Source organism: Palaemon carinicauda, chromosome 4 (genome assembly GCF_036898095.1).
Source record: "Palaemon carinicauda isolate YSFRI2023 chromosome 4, ASM3689809v2, whole genome shotgun sequence".
Taxonomy (NCBI): Eukaryota; Metazoa; Arthropoda; class Malacostraca; order Decapoda; family Palaemonidae; genus Palaemon; species Palaemon carinicauda.
In genome coordinates this window covers 54422641-54441181 of record NC_090728.1, presented here as the reverse complement: position 1 = coordinate 54441181, position 18541 = coordinate 54422641, and the positions used below count along the sequence as shown (strand labels likewise).

General features: G+C 37.8%; 1 long non-coding RNA gene across 1 annotated transcript in view; it reads left to right on the top strand.

Moving 5' to 3' along the window:
• LOC137639961 (uncharacterized) overlaps nucleotides 1-17479 on the top strand; it is a 37944-nt gene extending 20465 nt beyond the window's left edge. Inside the window, exons 4-5 of the long non-coding RNA XR_011044291.1 lie at nucleotides 2911-3030; nucleotides 16846-17479. This is a non-coding gene — a long non-coding RNA (uncharacterized lncRNA). The remainder of the gene's footprint in view (nucleotides 1-2910; nucleotides 3031-16845) is intronic.
• The last annotated feature ends 1062 nt before the right edge of the window (nucleotides 17480-18541 follow it).

Here is an 18541-nt window from a genome sequence, read left to right as displayed (position 1 = left end):
AGCACAGGTGTGTGTGAGGAAAAATACAAATTATCTACGAATTTGTCATTTCAAGTAAATTAAATTTGTGTTACCACTGTTGTGGATTATGGTGATTATAGATTGTCAGTGGATTACATTAGGACAGTCAAGTTTATGGATTGAGTAAGATTTAATTGAAATTATAATTATACTCATAATTAGTTATGGCAGAAATTTCTTGTTAATAAATTACAGTAGGATTTTCTTCATCCTTTAATGCATTGACAATTGTTAGTTGGACTAATTGTAGATTTCACTGAATGAAGGGTGTTGAGGTTTAAAGTGTTCTTGTTAGAAGACTAAAATAGTGTTAGATTACTAATGAATTAAGGTGGGATTTGATTGCCAATAGATTAGGATAGTGTTGGACGTCCAATGTATGTTCCTACACAAATAATCAACCATTGATAGAAGTATGTTTTCAACTAGGCTGGAGCTAGGCTCTTAAGATGTATAATGAGGTGGTAGTAGTTATTGGTGTGTGATTTTTTCCTCTCTTATTACGTATTTGCGAGGATAATGTATTAAGAAGAATTTATTTTGTTCACGTGTTTTACCTGACTAAAGTATATATAACAACAAAAGCGCTGGGTGGACATATTATGGACATTTACTATTTTTTTTTTTCTTTTAGATTACTTGTTTTTATTGAGTTCTGTTAATATCTTCCGCAAAAGTATCTTTCTGATTACCACGACCCTACATACCCCACCAGTAATGGTGTTTCCGTAGGTGGAAATTGGGGTATTGGGGGGATAAAATGCAAACTTAATTTACCGAAGATAGTAACAGAAAAACCCAACAAAGCAAGAAGTAAACTAAAGATTGATTTTATTATAGTTACAGACGGAAGTATTTTTTTATTAAAATGGGTTACTCCTATAGAAAACTGTTAATTTTCTTTGAAAAACCCTTCCTTTCACTGTAAATAAAAACTTAATTATATAAGAAATAATAATCAATGGGGTTAGCGCACGCAGCTCACCGTCTGCTTGCCATTATATAAGATCTTGATGATTTTCTTTTTTCATGAGCGAATCAAGTGTAAGGCAAAGCAACAACCATTAGATATCTATAAAAAATATCCATGTTCTTGGATGGTATAATGGGTTTTCAGTTTATTTGGTGTTGAAATAAAGGTCGAAATTCAGTGGAAGCTCATTATTTACTACGGGAAAACATTTTTTTGCTCAAAATGTTGTTCCGTCCGTAACTATAATTTTAACAAAATATTTTTCTTTTTAAAATAAGAGGGAAACTATACCTAGAGAGTAATTGCGGTAGTGTTACCTTGATCGAGCACTGTTTTCTAAATCTAATGTAGAGCTAGTAGGATCAAAACCATTGTGATTTGATGTCCCAATTATTGTTTTTGCTCCACTGTGGTTCACTTTGCTCGCAAGATAAACATAACATCACTGCTCCTCTGGTCTGACAAGCAGAACATGGGGATCAGGTCACCTCATGCCATAGTTATCTCCTACCCAAATAACCAATTATTCCAGGCTTACGGGTAGTGTATAGGTGGTGGGGTCACTGAGCTTTTGGCCTGCAAAATACTTGCCCACTCGGCTAACGTGTGTAGCGTAACGTATACCACTTGCCAGAACAAAAGAGTAGTAATGTAATGTTCAGTTGCGAGCAAAGTAAGCCACATCGAAGCAAAGACCAGTTGTTGAATAAGTTTAGTTCAGTATCATACTCGTTGATAGATTATGGTAACGTGTATAACAGTGTGATTTTCCTTCCCATTATTTTATATTTATATGTCAAGTTTCGAATCAATGTTCATAATGCTGGTGTGCATCAGGTACACTTGCAGCCTTGTACCACCATACTATGGCAAGTGTCCTGTTTGTTGATATTCTATGTTGATTCGCAAAATTACCTCGTGTGATTATATAACGGTGTCAGCTCTCTAAGTTCTAATGGACTTACTAAGATAACAGCCATTTTCTGTAATATTTATAAGATACCCACATGTAGCAGGCAACTGCATTGCAATTTGGGTACACAGTGACATGAGAGATGGTCAAGTGGTGGATTACCTTATAACTTTATAGACCCTCGTTAGTCACTATTAAAGTAATATAATTACCTGTAATTCACATCACGTACTTCTAATGGTTTATGCTATGCTGTGGCTCACTTCGCTCACGAAATACTTGTCACTGATCCTTGGTTTAAGCAAAAAGTACATGGATGTGCTGTGCATTCCAGCTGCATGTGTCGCTATATAAGGTACAATATGTTTTAGCATCATTAAGGTAACTTAGGATACCGTATTGTCTTAGCTTATTAGTCGTAGTTTGATGTTTCCGGATGAAGGGTAGCAATAGCATCAGAGTGACTGGTGCTGGGGAATCCCGTAATTAAGGGATTTTGACGAAGGAAAAATCTAAATTAAACTACAAGTGTTTTAGGCTTATGAACTTTGACATGATAAAATAATAATATTAAGTACACTTAGTATGTCCTGGAAGAACTCTGGTTAAGTAAAATTGTTAAAGTTTCTGAATTATTACGTAAAATAGGAGAGGGTGTTGAACTGGGTCAAATTATGACTAAAATGAGGAATTGAGGAATTTTTTTAAGTTGAAATGAACGCTTAGTCAAATCAATGCATGCGAAAACAGGTCTTGGACTTGAAACTCGTCCATTGAAAACTGCCAAAAATCACTAGATAATAGTAAGGGGTTTTCTACAGCTACCACGTTCTCATTGGAGCTTATCAATCCATAATTACCAATGAATGCTGTAGTTAACATTGCTTTTTGAAAGGCCTGTTTAGATAATTATAATAAAGCGTTATGTTTAATTCTGTTGTATGATTATACAAAATAGGAGATTTTTTTAAATGTTTTCACGCATGTTTTTTTTCCTTTGCAGCTGCATCTTGAGCAATGTGCAATGGGAGACTGAAAACTGAAGGTTTATAATTTTGCAGCTCTTGTGTGAAAGCATCGAATGTACAAAAACCAGTGAACTGCAGTATTGGAAATGTTGAAGGTAAGATTAATAAAGAGAATTGTTTGTTAGATTTGAATGGAATTGTCAAATAAAGTTTGCTTGTCAGTAGATGGAGATCAAATTAACTTTTCAAGTAAATTAAAATTTGTTCCGTAACCGAAATACAAACCACGCTATTTACATGGGGTATTACTTTCGGCGTAGCTGAAATGACGAGCCATTAGATTTTTAATGAGGGTTAACTACCCTCTCGCTAGTTAGCGAGGGTGTAGGGGAGGGGTAGCTTTTGGCTCGGGTGATGATCAGACCTGTCTGTCTCACCCTCGCATTTTTGACAGCCTTAATTTGTTTGCTTTTTCTTACAGCTTGTGTGCTTGGAAGTTGGCCTCCATCCATCATGCGGAAGTGCCATGGACTTCCCGACCGCCTTTGTGGAACGTCATGTCGGCGGTCGAGACCGACCCTCACTCCTAATGTTCATACTGCCGAGGTCAACGGTGTGAAAGGAACAATACTTGTAGTGAGTGCAGGGAGTGGTCTACCTCCCAGTGGGAGAGGTTTTCCCGGCGACGTAAGAAGTCTAAGCGTGTCCTTTCTCCTTCAAGGGCTGCCTTGAAGAAGGAAGGTTCCAAAGACACTTCTTCCGCTGCCCGAACCTCCTCCGAAGCTCCCACTCGATCGGTCTCGCGAGGGTCCGTCGAGTGGTAGCGTAGGCCTTTCTTTTGTTGACCAACCTCGTGGTTCGGGAGAGGGAGTTGCCTCCCATAGCGAGGCAGCTCCTTCTCCTCCACCTCCGGGGGAGGATTTTGATGTTGTTGATTCCGTGTCTAACAATGATCTTTTGCAGCTTTGGGCTTCCTTGGGGCTTAAGGGCTCGCCCTCCAGGGAAGCCCTGTTTGACCTGATCCAGTTGGGTGCAGCTATCAAACAGTCGCCGGTAATAGCAGAGGTAGATCCTCTGTCTATTGTCGATGATGTTGTGGCAGTGTCTTCCGACGGGTCGGGCCAAACCCCTGTTGTTGTTACTGATGTTGCTGAAGGCTCAGTTCCCCCCTCCGAACATCCTTCGAGGGAGGAGCTTGGTCCAACGGTCTCTCGTGCGGATAATTCTCCCCCCTGGGGGAGTTCACTGATGGAGACTCCTCTTCGGAGGACCGACGATGGTGTTGCTGCCCCTCGAGGTCGTCTTCGCCGTAAGGCTCGCCCTCCTCTTCGCCGTCGAGGCCTTCCTTCCCCTTACAAGGGGGTTAGGAGGCGTCTCTCTGGTTCTTCGCCTTCGACGTCTCCCACAGAGGAGCCTCCTTGTCGTGAGCAGACCGTTACGGCCACATCACTAGACCTCTCAGCTGATCATTCGCGATCACCGACGCCTGCCAGACCTGCTAGCCTTCCTTCTCCATTTTCGGATGCAGATGCACTGTGGGCGCCTACGCACCCCGTTTTCCAATGGGCACCGGTCCCTTCGGGGCATAAGGGCTTGTCTCCCACTGAGACTAAGTCCCTTAAGCGCCAGGTGTTACCTGCGCGCCCACGTTCTCCTGCGCGCTCGTGCACTGTAGCGCGCAAGCGCTCTCCTGCTGTGGACCCTTCAGACTCTTCAAGCCCCACATCTTCTCGCCGTAGATCTCCTGCCCGCCAGTGCTCGCCTGCGCGTCAGCGCTCCCCTGCCCGTCAGGGATCTCCTGTGTACCAGCTCTCTCCTGCTCGCCAGCGCACATCTGCGCGCCCCGTTCCCGCTGCGCGCCTTGTGCGCCCACGTACTCCTGAGCGCCCACAATCACCTGCTCGCCAGTGTACGTCTGCACGCCCTGGTCCAGATGCGCGCCAACTTTCGCCCACGATCTCCGGATCTGGGTGCAGGCGAGGAGGCTGCTCCTTTGCCCCCTCGCCGTCGATCTCCTACGCGCCCTCAGACCCCGCCCACGCGACAGCCTTTGCCTGCGCGCCATTGCGCGCACTCTCCTGTGCGCTCTTCAAGACCTGGTCGAGCTTCTGCGTGCCCACGAGAAGTCTTCGGTGCAAGCCCGCGAGCGTTCGCCCCTACGCCCCACTTCACCTGCTGGTCCTGCAGCCCATCTGATAGCTCCCGACCACGCCACTACGCGTCAGCGATCTCCAACGCGCCAGCGATCTCCTGCGCGCCCTCACATCAGATCGCCGAAGGTCTCCTGCGCGCCCACGCGCTAACTCGCCTGTTCGCAGCCGATCGCCTTCTCGGCCTACGCGCCATCACACGCCAACGCGCCATCGCTCCCCTGCGCGCCGTCGTTCTCCCGGCCGCCAGCGCTCTCCCCTTCAACCGTGCGCACCCTCACCTTCACCCACGCACTCACTCGCCAACGCGCCCGCGCTTTCATCTCCGCGCATGCGCGCCAACATTCGCCCGCGCGCGAGCGCCAGCGTGACCCCGATCGCGATACCCGCCGGATTTCGCAGCACGGGGAACCTTGCGAGTCCTCGGGAGGGACGCGTACTTCCAGATCATCGTCACGATCTCCACCGCGTAAGCGCAGAGCAGCGCTCTTGCAGGAGGAAGCAGATTCTTCAGAGAGAGAGGTCTAGGCAACTCCCTTCTTCTTTTCAGGCAGGCCCTGTGGTATCCACTCCTAAGGATCGCCCGATCCCCTTCCCTCCAGTGGGAGTCGCTGACACCTAGTCTGTCAGCCGTCAGCCCCCCCCCCCCAGATGCTGAAGCCTTGATTAAGGATGGGGGGCGTAGGGATTAGCTGCTGGGCTCTAATGAACAGTGGGAACTACTTCCCACTGGACCTCGGTGCCCAGCTGCCGATCCAACTAAATCAGTCAGCACTTTCTCTTTTACTTTTGATTATTTCTTTTTTCTCCCATCTCTTCCTTTAGGGCTCGATATTGTTGACGACCTTGGCATGTTCGATTATACTTTGGATGCTGCTTTAGATTTGGCACAGTGTGGGATGGACTGCATTCTATCTCAACCTGTGCCAATTTAGACGCCATCACCCCATTGGGTGCAGACCAAGTCTGTTAAGAGTCGGGCTCCAGTGATCCAGTTTTAAGTCACCCACATTTGCGGGTAATGGGTGACGCCAGGCATTGGAGTTGATGGTGGGAGGGCTAACTACCCCCACTGACCAGTGTACGCCCACCTTAAGAGAGGCAGCCCCTCTCTAATAGAGGACTAGTCCCCGCTGAAGCCTCTTCTCGTGTTGGGCCACATGGGATAGGAGGATTGACATCCTCCGATAAGAGGTGGATAACCCGGCTTGCTCATAACAAAAACACCCACCCCTCTGTTGACGACCTGGAAAATACAAACCTGGACGTCGGTACAGACAGCTCCAACTCGGGTTCTAACATTGTAACGTTGGAACCTTATTCACGTCATGTGAATAATAAAACGCTAGAGAAGAAGAGAGAGAGAGAGAGAGAGAGAGAGAGTGAAAAATTATGACAGTACAGAAAGATATAGAAAAGTAGAAGTATTACCTGGTCACTATGAAGTAGTGAATTATGAAAATTTTTTTATCTTGGAATTTGAAAACGGAAGAAATGAGCGTATAAATGTTTTTAAAGCTAATAGGGAAAGAGTTACTTTATGTGGAGGGCAGCCAAAAATTCTACCCCAGGGAAATGGAAATCTCTTGATAGAGACACTGTCCCCATTACAAGGTGAAAGGTTAAAAACACTTACAACATTGAATGGTCATAGGGTAAAATGCGTTTCGCACCCTACTTTCAACCAGAGTAGAGGTGTGATATATGCTCCAGAATTGTTGGATATAGAGGAAAAAGAAATTGAGGATGAACTGAAAAATCAAGGAGTAGTTAACCCTGGAAAGGTATGATGGGTCGTATGCGACCCCTACAGCATTTTCAAAACCTGTTTTTTCCCCATAAATCATCAGCTGTCTCGAATATGGAAGTGATCGACCTGCAAGGGGTGACTAGTCTACATGCCATTGTCTGCTTTAGGACTGATTTTCGTCTAACTTCCCTCCTTCCCCGTTTTTTACCCCCCCCCCCCCCCAGGGGTCGACCTCGACCCTGACATACCTTTATAGGGGTAAGTGATCAAACAGCAAAGTTATTACATAATTATAAATTGTCGAACAGTGTTGATACTTGTTTGGTTCTTTATAGTTGGAAAGTGTGGATGGATGGTGTGTCTACCACTTGCATGACATTGGTTTTGGCTTAGATGCCATATATTGCCATGAGGTCCATTTTCCCTCAAATGCTATTTTCTGAATTTTTTTTTATTTTTTGCAAATTTGATTTTTTTCTATTTATTTTGAATTTATCATCAATAATGGCCAGCAGGCAGTATTCCCTCGGCATGGATGTCATCAACACACTTCTAATGGAGTTAAAAAAAGATGTTGATGATAATATGGAGTTTGCAACCCCATTCTTCATTTCAAGTGGTAGATTGGGCTGTAAGAGTTGTTGCAGTCTGCGGCCATTTTGTTGACATACCCGAAAGGTAAGTTGGCATATCTATATATATTCTTGTTCTGTATAGAATTTGTGATATTTTGGTATATTTCAATGCATAAATATCATATTTTATAGGAGATACAATGATTTTCATAAGAAATTTACATTGTGAAACTAGGCCGTCAAAAAATTACCTTTAGATTTCGCCCCTTATATAACAGTAAATTACATCTTAGTGCACATTTTATTATGTATTTCTGTTTTAGGATAATATGAGTTTATTCTATAAACAAATTAGCCTCTTCCTATTTCATTTGGGTACCCAAAAAAATTCATGAAATTTGGACAAATTTTTTTGGCCAAAACAAGTTACCCTTTTTTTCTCATTTCAGATCTTGACTTCTATGGGTCCAACTCATTTCCAGCAATTACACGCTGTTGCTTTGCCATCTAAGAAGGTGTCCCTAAAGGGATTTATGTGTATATGTATATTTCTATTTTTTGTGAATATTTACGTAAAGTCTTTTTTTGTATACTTAAATTTTTAATATATTTCCAATAAATAGTTATTTTGTAGATGGGTATCATTTATATTTTCAGTAGTTTTTAGCATTCTTTGAAGTATTTTTAGCAAGTCAAACAATACAGATTGATGCATAACTAAATTTTTCCTGAATTTTTTTCGGAGTCGGGGTCGTGCGCGACCGAGTATACCCTTAAAGGGGTGTCCGAGGAGCGTACCTATCCAGGGTTAAAGTAGTCAGAATGAGAAAGAGAGTTGGAGAACAACGTATCCCTCTTGCTACTCTGATTATAACTTTTGATCAATGCCGATTACCAAATGTTATAAAAGCTGGTTGGCTATCTTTGAAGGTAAAACCATATATCCCTTCACCATTGCAATGTTATCATTGCCAAATGTATGGCCATTTAAGCCAGAAATGTAAAGAAAAACTAAACAATAAGCCAGTTGTTTGTGCCAACTGTGGAAAAAGTAGTCATGGAGTATGCATAGAAAACCCTAATTGCATACATTGTGGGGAAGCACACCAAGCTACATCTAAAAGCTGTGTAAAGTTTATTTTTGAAAAAGAAATTCAGGCCATTAGGACCATGGAAAGGGTTACTTTTAAAGAGGCTCGTAAAAGAGCTCTTGAAAAGCAAATAAGACCAGGGCAACCTTTTTCAATGGTTCTGAAGAAAAACTTTGCCAAACCACACAGATGAAAATTATATCTCTACTTCTAAGATAAAGAAACAAATGAAAGTAGTTAAAGAGGTTGAAAGGCCCATGGAAAATCTATATCCAGAAATTGTAGAAAAATCAAAACGGATACTTAAAGATCTGAAAATTATTCAAAAGCCAACTACAGTGAACCCTCGTTTATCGCGGTAGATAGGTTCAAGGACCCGGCCGCGATAGGTGAAAATCCGCGAAGTAGTGACATCATATTTACCTATTTATTTAACATGTATATTCGGACTTTTAAAACCTTCCCTTGTACGTAGTACTGTTAACAAACCACCCTTTAATGTACAGAACACTTACTGCATGTACTACAGCACCCTAAACTAAAACAGGCACAAATATTAAAGGCGAATTTATATCATGCGTTTCCTAAACACCTAAAAAGCACGATAAAAAATGGCAACCAATGTTTTGTTTACGTTCATCTCTGATCATAATGAAGAAACAAACTCATTTAGTGTACACATATATGTATAGGTTAATTACACATTTGTATTTTACTCCATCATTTATTTGATTATGTCTATTATGAATATATAATCTCGAGACAGTGTACCCGATATATTGGAAGGCGTGAGTAAGTCTAAGTAACTTAGGAGTAACAGTGTGTTAGCGAGTGACTTAGTATTTAATCTATGCTTCGAAGGTAAAGATCCTTGTCTTTAACTTAACTACAAAATATCACTGCTCCCATTCATTGCTATTGTCTCAATAATTACTTAACTTAAAATTCCTGTCCAGTATCTCACTGGGGTCCCTGGGACGGAGCCGAAACAGAGTTTAAGAGTGTAGATGACATTAAACCTGACAAAGCTAAAGTAGGCCATCAAAATTACTTTTATTTCACGTATGGAGTTTTCAGGCCTCTGGACAGTGTGTATATATATATATATATATATATATATATATATATATATATATATATATATATATATATATATATATATATCATTCATTTAGAGTTAAGGTATGTGAACTGAGGCATCAAAGTTATTAACAGGGTGTTTGTACCTTGAGTAATAGTGCTCCTTTTCCTCCCCTGCTGATCTTTGCTTACTGTCGTAAGGAGACTCCCGGAACAACAAGTTCCAACTCAACTGTTAAATAACAAAAACACATTTCTCCAAATTTTATAGTTTATATATAGAATATATATTTTGATGTTACTGTTTTTTTTTAAATTCTTGATTTTAATTCTTCATTATTTCTAATATCGCTTATTCATTTCCTTATTTCTTTCCCTCACTGTGTTATTTTTCCCTGTTTGGACCTTGAGGGTTATAGCATCTTGCTCTTCCAACTATGATTGTATCTTAGCTGGTAGTAGTAGTAGTAATAATAATAATAATAATATGATAATAATGATAGCAATAACAATGATAATAATAATGTCAATAACAATAATAATAATGTCAATAATAATAGTCATCATCATCATCATCATAATAATAATAATAATAATAATAATAATAATAATAATAATAATAATAATAAAAGTTGTGGTTGAAACCTGTTCATACTTCTAATTTCCTTTTCAGACTGGGCAAGTTTTTTTCTTGTTGGAGCCCTTGGGCTTATAGCATCTTAATTTTCCAACTAGGGTTGTCGCTTAGCTAGTAATAATAATAATAATAATAATAATAATAATAATAATAAACATTCCTTTCATAACCGTGTACAGTACTACCATTTCTTTTGCCTTTAATACACCCCATGTCTCAATATTTTCCACTATTGAAGGTACTACTACTGGCTCATAGATCATCAATCTCCTACTCCTTACAACACTGATATTATGAACAATATTGTTCATCGCGCAAGGAGTTAACTACTACACTGTAATATTGTTCAGTGGCTACTTTCCTCTTGTGAAGGGTAGATGAGACTCTTGAGCTATGGTAGGAAGCTCTTCTAGGAGAAGGACACTCTAAAATTAAACCAATGTTCTCTATTCTTGGGTAGTGCCATAGCCTTTGTACCGTGGTTATTCACTGTCTTGGGTTGGAATTCTCTTGCTTGAGGGTAGCCTACAATCGGGTACACTATTCTATCTTATTATTTCTCTTCCTCTTTTTTTTAAGTTTTCATAGCTTATTTATGAGATATATTTAATTCTCTTACTGTTTTTAGAATATTTTTTTTTTCTTTTTTTTTTCCTTTTTTTGTAGTCTGCTTCCTTGTTTCCCTTTCTCACTGGGCTATTTTTTCCTGTTGGATCCATTAAGCTTATGACATTTTGATTTTATAACTAGGGTTTTTAACTTAGCTTATAATAATAATAATAATAATAATAATGATAATAAATTATCTTCAGGCGTTTAATCTCTGGAACTTTTCTCTCTTTTTTTTTAATGTTAATATGGTAATTTTCATTCTCCGTTAAATCTGATGTTAGAATATATCTCGTGTAACTTTCTAAACATATGAAAATATATTTCTAGTCATCATTTCATTAAATTGTCTTCTATGTCTCAAAATATGAATAGAATTTTAAGCGAGTTTTGCATGTCTAGTAAATTACTATAGTCATCCTTTTAATGGTTTTCTTTTAATAGAATTTGATATTCATTTTCTATTTTAACTTTTGTAGCTTAAATGTAAATCTGAGTCCGTGAACTCTAGTTTATTTTTTCATTAAATGATAAATTATTGTTATAAAAAATGTCTTTACAAACCAATTTACTACGATGAGCCAATCTGAGAAGTGTTTACAAAGCTACTAGCTCAAAACGCTAATGGAAAGAGATGAAAAAACGCTAAGGTTGAAGGAGGTGTCTTTGATTGGTCGAGATATTGTAATTTCAGAGCTGATAAAGATTCAGCAATATGCTTTTGATTAAGATAAGAAAGGTTTGAATAATGTGTGGTTTTCTTATTCTTTATCAAATCTCGTAATATTTGCTAAAAACACTTTTAAATACCCCCCCCCCCCCCTTTTAGATAGGTACACAGCCCCTGTACCATGGTCTTCCTCTGTCTTGGGTTGGAGTTCTCTTGCTTAAGGGTACACTCGGGCACGCTGTTCTATCTGATTTCTCTTCCTCTCACTTTGTTAAAATTTTTATAGTTTATATAGATAATATTTATTTTAATGTTACTGTTCTTAAAATGTTTTATTTTTCCTTCTTTCCTCGCTGGGCTATTTTCCCTGTTGGGGTCCCTGGGCTTGTAGCATCCTGCTTTTCTAACTAGGGTTGTAGCTTGGCAAGTAATACTAATACGTATTGTATAGTAAAGGGCAAAGAAGAAGAAATTTTGTGTAATATAAAATAGCTTATACGCATCTCTCGTATACATCTATTAAATGGGGTTCATACAAATCTCTCTTCGGAGGTCTATTATACTCCAAGTTGTCCATCGAAGAACTACTTAAATACATTCTATTCAAAATTCACTGTTTTTAGCTAATGGAGAGAACCATAGAAACGAAGAGTATGTAGAGTATGTATGGTGGAGATCCCTGATTGGCTGAATCAAATCTTGGACTTTGTCTACCAATTTTAGGGATTTTTCCCCAAATGGGGACATTTTAGCTGTTAGGGGCAGACACTTAGGATATTTGCATTTTGTTAATTAATTATTGTGCTTGACTCTCAATACTGTTATAATTGTATAAATACATCTTTAATAACATGCCAAAATAGAAACGCAAGTTAGCTCTTGTTTGTAAAATCTATATCAAAGTTTGTGGTTTCATAAACACAATGACTAAAAGTAGATATGTAGTATATTATAGTTATAGAAGATGCAGCAGTATGTACTTTGTATTATTATCATAAAAAATGCAGTGTTAAAGAATACCAGGGGAAAATACCTCTGATCTAGGGATATTTTAGTGCATGTATGGGGATGTTTTTGAAAGCTGTTTAAGCTGTAGAAGTTAGTCCGTCATAGACACGGCCAGAGAAGGCCGTGTATTTTTAACTAGTGCTGTGAAAAATTAAGGGAAAAGGTAAGGAGTCACTTATTGGGTTTGTTTACTTATTTTCTCGCTGGTGTTTAATCACTTTATTCGTTAGAGATTTTAAATTACCAGTTATTTTTTTAAGATGGTCTTAGATTGGCGAAAGAGATTTCATAATGCCATTTGCCAAAACCAGTTTTAGCTCCCGTAAATGCCCTAATTTGTGAAAGGTAATTGTATGAGGTCTTCCAAGTGGCTGTATGCATCATTATTGTGGTTTGAGTTCCAAATAGGAACACTATAATCGATTTTAATCGCAGTTAATGAAATAGAGTAATTACTAAAACCAGTGCTTGGCCCCAGGACTAAATTTTCTATTGGCGTCATGGAGGAATTTAGAAAGCGTTATCTTGGTTAAGTCTAGTCAATGTCCTATTCAAAGATGACTATAAGAGGAAAGAAATCAGTTTTAATAAGATTACGAAGAGTTATTTAGTGATAAAGTCTTCATTAATCATAAACAGGCCTAATGGTTTATTGCATTTTGTTGGAGTTCGTTTTCAATCATTGAATTATTATAAGCATTTTTCCTTGTGGAGAGCGTCAACACAGCCTTTTTGCTTTGTAGACTAAGCAACTTGAGACGTGAGTCAAAGGTGTGACTATAACTCGTTACATATAGCCTACCACAGTTATAACCTATTCAACCACTTGAACTTTTCTAAGGGAGCGTATAAAGAACCACTATTTTCGTTAAGGGAATATACAGCGTGTAATGTATATCATTATTTGAAAGTGTTTACGAACAGAATTCAAAAGTAGATGTTTTTAATCATGCCTGTGTTTCTCAGTGACATAGTTGGGAATCTTGGACGTACTGCTCATCTGGCAATAATTGTAGGTTTTCTTGAACCATGGAAGATATTGACATGTGTATAGTAGTGCTTAGAAGGTGTATAGTAGTGCTTAGAAGTGTCTCCCTCTTGCAGGCGACTGTCAAAGAGAGGAGGATAGTGATTCGTGCCAATGTGCCGGCTTTACTTTAGAATTAGGGCTGGAGGACGAAAGTGCAGAATGCGAAAAATGTAAGGAGTGGTAGCCTACTGCTTTCAGTGCACAAGTTTAGCAACCAATGCAAAAATTAAAAACAAAAAAGCTTCTAAAAACGATCAAAATGACCATAAAGAAACGTTTTGAGGAAACAAATTCTGTGCAATTTAAAAAAAAAGAAAGAAAATTAAACAGATTGCCCCACTCGTAATTTTAACGTTTTCGTCTTAAAAGACGTTTGTCTTATATATTTTTAAGTATTTAGGGTATCAAAGAGTATATTGTGTTTATTGTAAATTCCACATAATCGAATCACGTATGAAACAAGAAAATCTTCTCGAAAGTCATTGTTTTGTTTAAGGTCGTTGTGGATTAGAACGAATTTCATGTTGAATTCTGAGTGTTGGGGAGGGAAGACGGACATGGAAACCGCCCACTCCCCTCTCCTCAGATGAGGGTGTGGTCATGCCGTGGTGGCTAATTTGTAGTTTTGTTTTATAAAAATCTCTCATCATATCACAACATAGTAATGTTCTTCAGCTGCACTGACTGAACGTAACCTGTTTTAGCGCCACTGGTGAGAAACTAATAATAGGGATCGGTGTGATTTATGTGGGATACTCGAGTGATGATTGAAGACAATCATGTTAGTTATTTGAGATTGTTATTCCAATGAGAGAGAGAGAGAGAGAGAGAGAGAGAGAGAGAGAGAGAGAGAGAGAGAGAGAGAGAGAGAGAGAGAGAGAGAGAATACAGATTTTGCTAGGAAATTCAGACTCGTGCCCTTATTAGTAACAGAGACTATGGGTGGTGGCTGGTGGTAGCAAGTCACTCCGTCCCCAAGTTATTCCAGCCCTAGTTTTTCCGGCTTCGGTCACTCCGGCCTCCCCCGCGTTCGACCCAGGTCACTTCGGCCTCCCTGGCGGCACGCACGTATGTAAAGTTAGCAATATATATATACATAGAGTTGTAGGGGTAGGGGTTATGGAAAGTAGAGGGGCAGGGAGTTACGTTGTTGTAAGAGAAGTTCCAAATGACTACATTCAGATGTGGCACCAATGAATAACTGTAGGCTACACGTATAACTTGCTGGCATAACTTGAATATGGCGAGGTCCCAAGTTGGTCAGGAAATGAGGACATGAATTACATTACTCAGTACTGTTTTAGTAATCCTAACAAGATATTATTCTGGTGTTATAGTGGAGGGGATATTTCCAGAGAAGAATGATTGGCAAATATACGCGTGGCATTTCGAGTTAACAATCTGTTTTGAGGATACCGTTCAATTTAAGGAAACGTACTAGAAGCAGAATTTATAGGGCGCGTGTTTTCTAATGACTATGAAATGGCTTTTAAACTACTGGGAAAATTTCATGATTTTGGAGAGAGAGAGAGAGAGAGAGTGTGTTTTCGGATTTTTTACACTCCATCCATGTGTGGGTTACCTTGTAGAGGTGTGTTGTACATTTTACTTTAGATAGTGTCTGTTCATTTGGTCCCACCTAACACTGACAGGTCTGGCTGCCTCTCATACATACGAAGAGCAGGTATTTGTAAATAACGTTCACTGAGTAACGCTGTCAATTTCAAGTTGTCGAAAGAAATCTATCAGAATTGATAGTAAAAAGGGGGCTTGTACCCACAAGACAATCTGCACCATCAGAAATCTAGTACTATATTATCATGACCACGAAAGAGAGGGATTCCTGGACTTCCTATTTGTGTAACCATAATATCACTTTTTTTTTTTATATTTGTAACGGTTTTAAACTTTGAATTTTGTATTAAATATCTGCATTGAAGCAATTTTATTTCCACATAATCTTTGCAAAATCACATATTCACCCAGTGATCAATGTCTTGTCTTTCCTGTCTGAAACATGTTGTACACTGGACGCGAAATGAGAACATCATTATTCTTTGTATTCTTTGTTACCATACTCATTAATCACCACATAATTTAAAGAATGGATTACTGCAACTCCCTGTTCTATGGCTTACCAAATTATCAGCTGAAGAAGATTCAGAGTACAAAACAGAGCCGTTAGATTAATAAAAGGACTACACAATAGGGATAGAATTACCCCTGCACTAATTAAATTACACTGGCTGCCGGTAAAGGCGAGAATTTAATACAAGCTACTCTTACTAATTTTTAAGATACTGAACCAATATGAACCAAAATATCTAAAAGAATGCCTGAACAAACTAGAACTAGAAACAAATGTTACCATAAGACACATGAGTGACAAACATAGACTATCTGAACCAAGAACAAATAGTAAATTTGGTGAAAGGGCTTTTAGCATTTGTGCGCCTAGACATTATAATAAACTGCTAACTGAAATGAAGGACCTAAATGGAGCAACTGAATTTAAGAAGAAACTAAAGACATTACTTTTCACAAGATCATATGATTTGGAAGATGCTACAATCTAGGAATTGTATGAGCTATAATGAAAATGTTTCGTTAGATGATTGATATGGACCCGCCCGAGAAGTAGTTCACTCGACTTCAGTGGAGGGTTGGATTTAAACCCAAAACAAGTAAACAAGTAAACAATGTAACTTAAGCTTGGAGGGAGTCTTAAGGAGTCTTAAACTACTCGGGAAAAATTTATAAGAACAGAAATAGTTTGCAAAAGTGAAAATGTTGCTAAAATATCCTTTAAAATTTTTTTTCCAATAATAAAATCTTCATTTTAAGGTTCCATGCTTTTTAGAAGACACGTTGGATTTGTGGCATTTAGTGCTGGCATGAAGTTCCTCAATCACGTACAGAACAAAATTAGATTATAATGAGTAAAATAGCAGATATTTAAGATCTTTGTGTTCTTAGAAATTGGTGTTCCATTCCGTGAGATTTTTCTTTTCTTTATTTGAAACTTGAGTGATAGGCATCATAGGATTCACTTAAGCTGTGTTTGATCAAACTGTCATGAATTTGTCTTGCTTCATGGTTTTTTTTTTTTTTTTTTTTTTTTTTACACCAATTCCTGGTAGTAGGCAAGCTTTTATTGAATTAATAATTTTTTTGTAAAGAAAGGAAAATAAATGCAAGTAATCATAGTTTAATTCTTGATCTCCATTTAGACATTAAATAAGTTACCTAATTTTTTTGGACAACAAAACTTGAAGTTTACTTTTTGAGCAAAACAATTTTAGGAAAAAATACTTAGATACAATAGGCAAAAGCAAAAAATCTGTTTAATTTCCTTTTCCATTTTTTCCAGATGTTCCAGTTTGCTTGGTATGGTATTCACACCGAAGCCTGAAGGAGGCGCAGACGCTGTTCAAGAAGTTGAAGGTCTTTAGTCTCCTGTCTTCTGTATGAGACGAGATAAGTATGACATCTTTAATGATCTAATAATGTCAACTTCGTTTGGATGGTAAAATTATTTTGAAAGTTGTGCGTTTTTAGAATCTAGGTTAGATTTTGTTAAATTTAGTACTAGGGTCAAGTTACAAGAGTAGTAGATTATGGATTTTAGACTGGGCTGACTAGCCTAATTATTATTATTATTATTATTATTATTATTGCTGTTGTTGTTGTTACTAGCCAAGCTACAACCCTAGTTGGAAAAACAAGATGCTATAAGCCCAAGGGCTCCAACGGGGAAAATAGCCTAGTGAGGAAAGGAAATAAGTAAATAAACGATCTGAGAAATGATAAATAATTAAAATGAAATATTTTAAAAACAGTAACATCAAAGCAGATATTTTATCAACTATAAAAACTTAAGTCTGCCTGATATTATTGTTGTTGTTGTTGTTGTTGTTGTTGTTACTAGCCAAGCTACAACCCTAGTTGGAAAAACAAGATGCTATAAGCCCAAGGGCTCCAACAGGGAAAAATAGCCTAGTGAGGAAAGGAAATAAGTAAATAAACGATCTGAGAAATGATAGATAATTAAAGGGAAAATAGCCTAGTGAGGAAAGGAAATAAGGAAATGATAAATAATTAAAATGAAATATTTTAAAAACTGTAACATCAAAGCAGATATTTTATTAACTATAAAAACTTAAGTTAGCCTGATATCTGATATTGAGGATTTTGATCAGTGGAGTCTTTAGATTAAAATTTAAGTGATAGGACTCGCTCGAACTTTATTTGATCAAAGAATCATAATTTTTTTACTAAATTATTTTTCTTTAAAGTATATCCAGTTAGTTTTAAAGTACAGATTAAATTCATGCTTTCTTTTTTTTTTTTTTTTTTTTTTTTTTTTTTTTTTTTTTTTTTTTTAAACTCAAGTTTAGTTGTGAAATAAGTTACTCACTTATAAACCTTTTATATAGCTAAACTTAAATCAACCTGTTTGTGGCAAATGTTTTCAGGTTAGTGTGTTTAGCCGTAAATCAGTTGAGAAGTTAAATTGTTATCGTAAGTGGGTAGTGACGTCAGTGTGCCATGCGTGGTGTACTGTAGGTGTTAATTCAAATTAGTTTAATTTTTGTTTAACAAAGGTCTTTCTACTCATATTTGTGTGAATTCACTGTTAAAAACTTGACATAGGAACTCGAACACATCTTTTTTAATAGTTCTTAAGATATCCTGGTATGTTTGTTGTCCTGAAATATCATAATTTATCTTCTTGAAATATCATAATTTTTCTTGAAATATCATAATTTTTGGTAGTTTAAATATCATAGTTTTTCTTGAAATATCGTAATTTTTGGTTCTTTAAATATCATAGTTTTTCTTGAAATATCATAATTTTTGGTTCTTTAAATATCATAGTTTTTCTTGAAATATCATAATTTTTGGTTCTTTAAATATCATAATTTTTCTTGAAATATCATAATTTTTGGTTCTTTAAATATAGTTTTTCTTGAAATATCATAATTTTTCTTGAAATATCATAATTTTTGGTTCTTTAAATATCATAGTTTTTCTTGAAATATCATAATTTTGGGTCCTTTAAATAT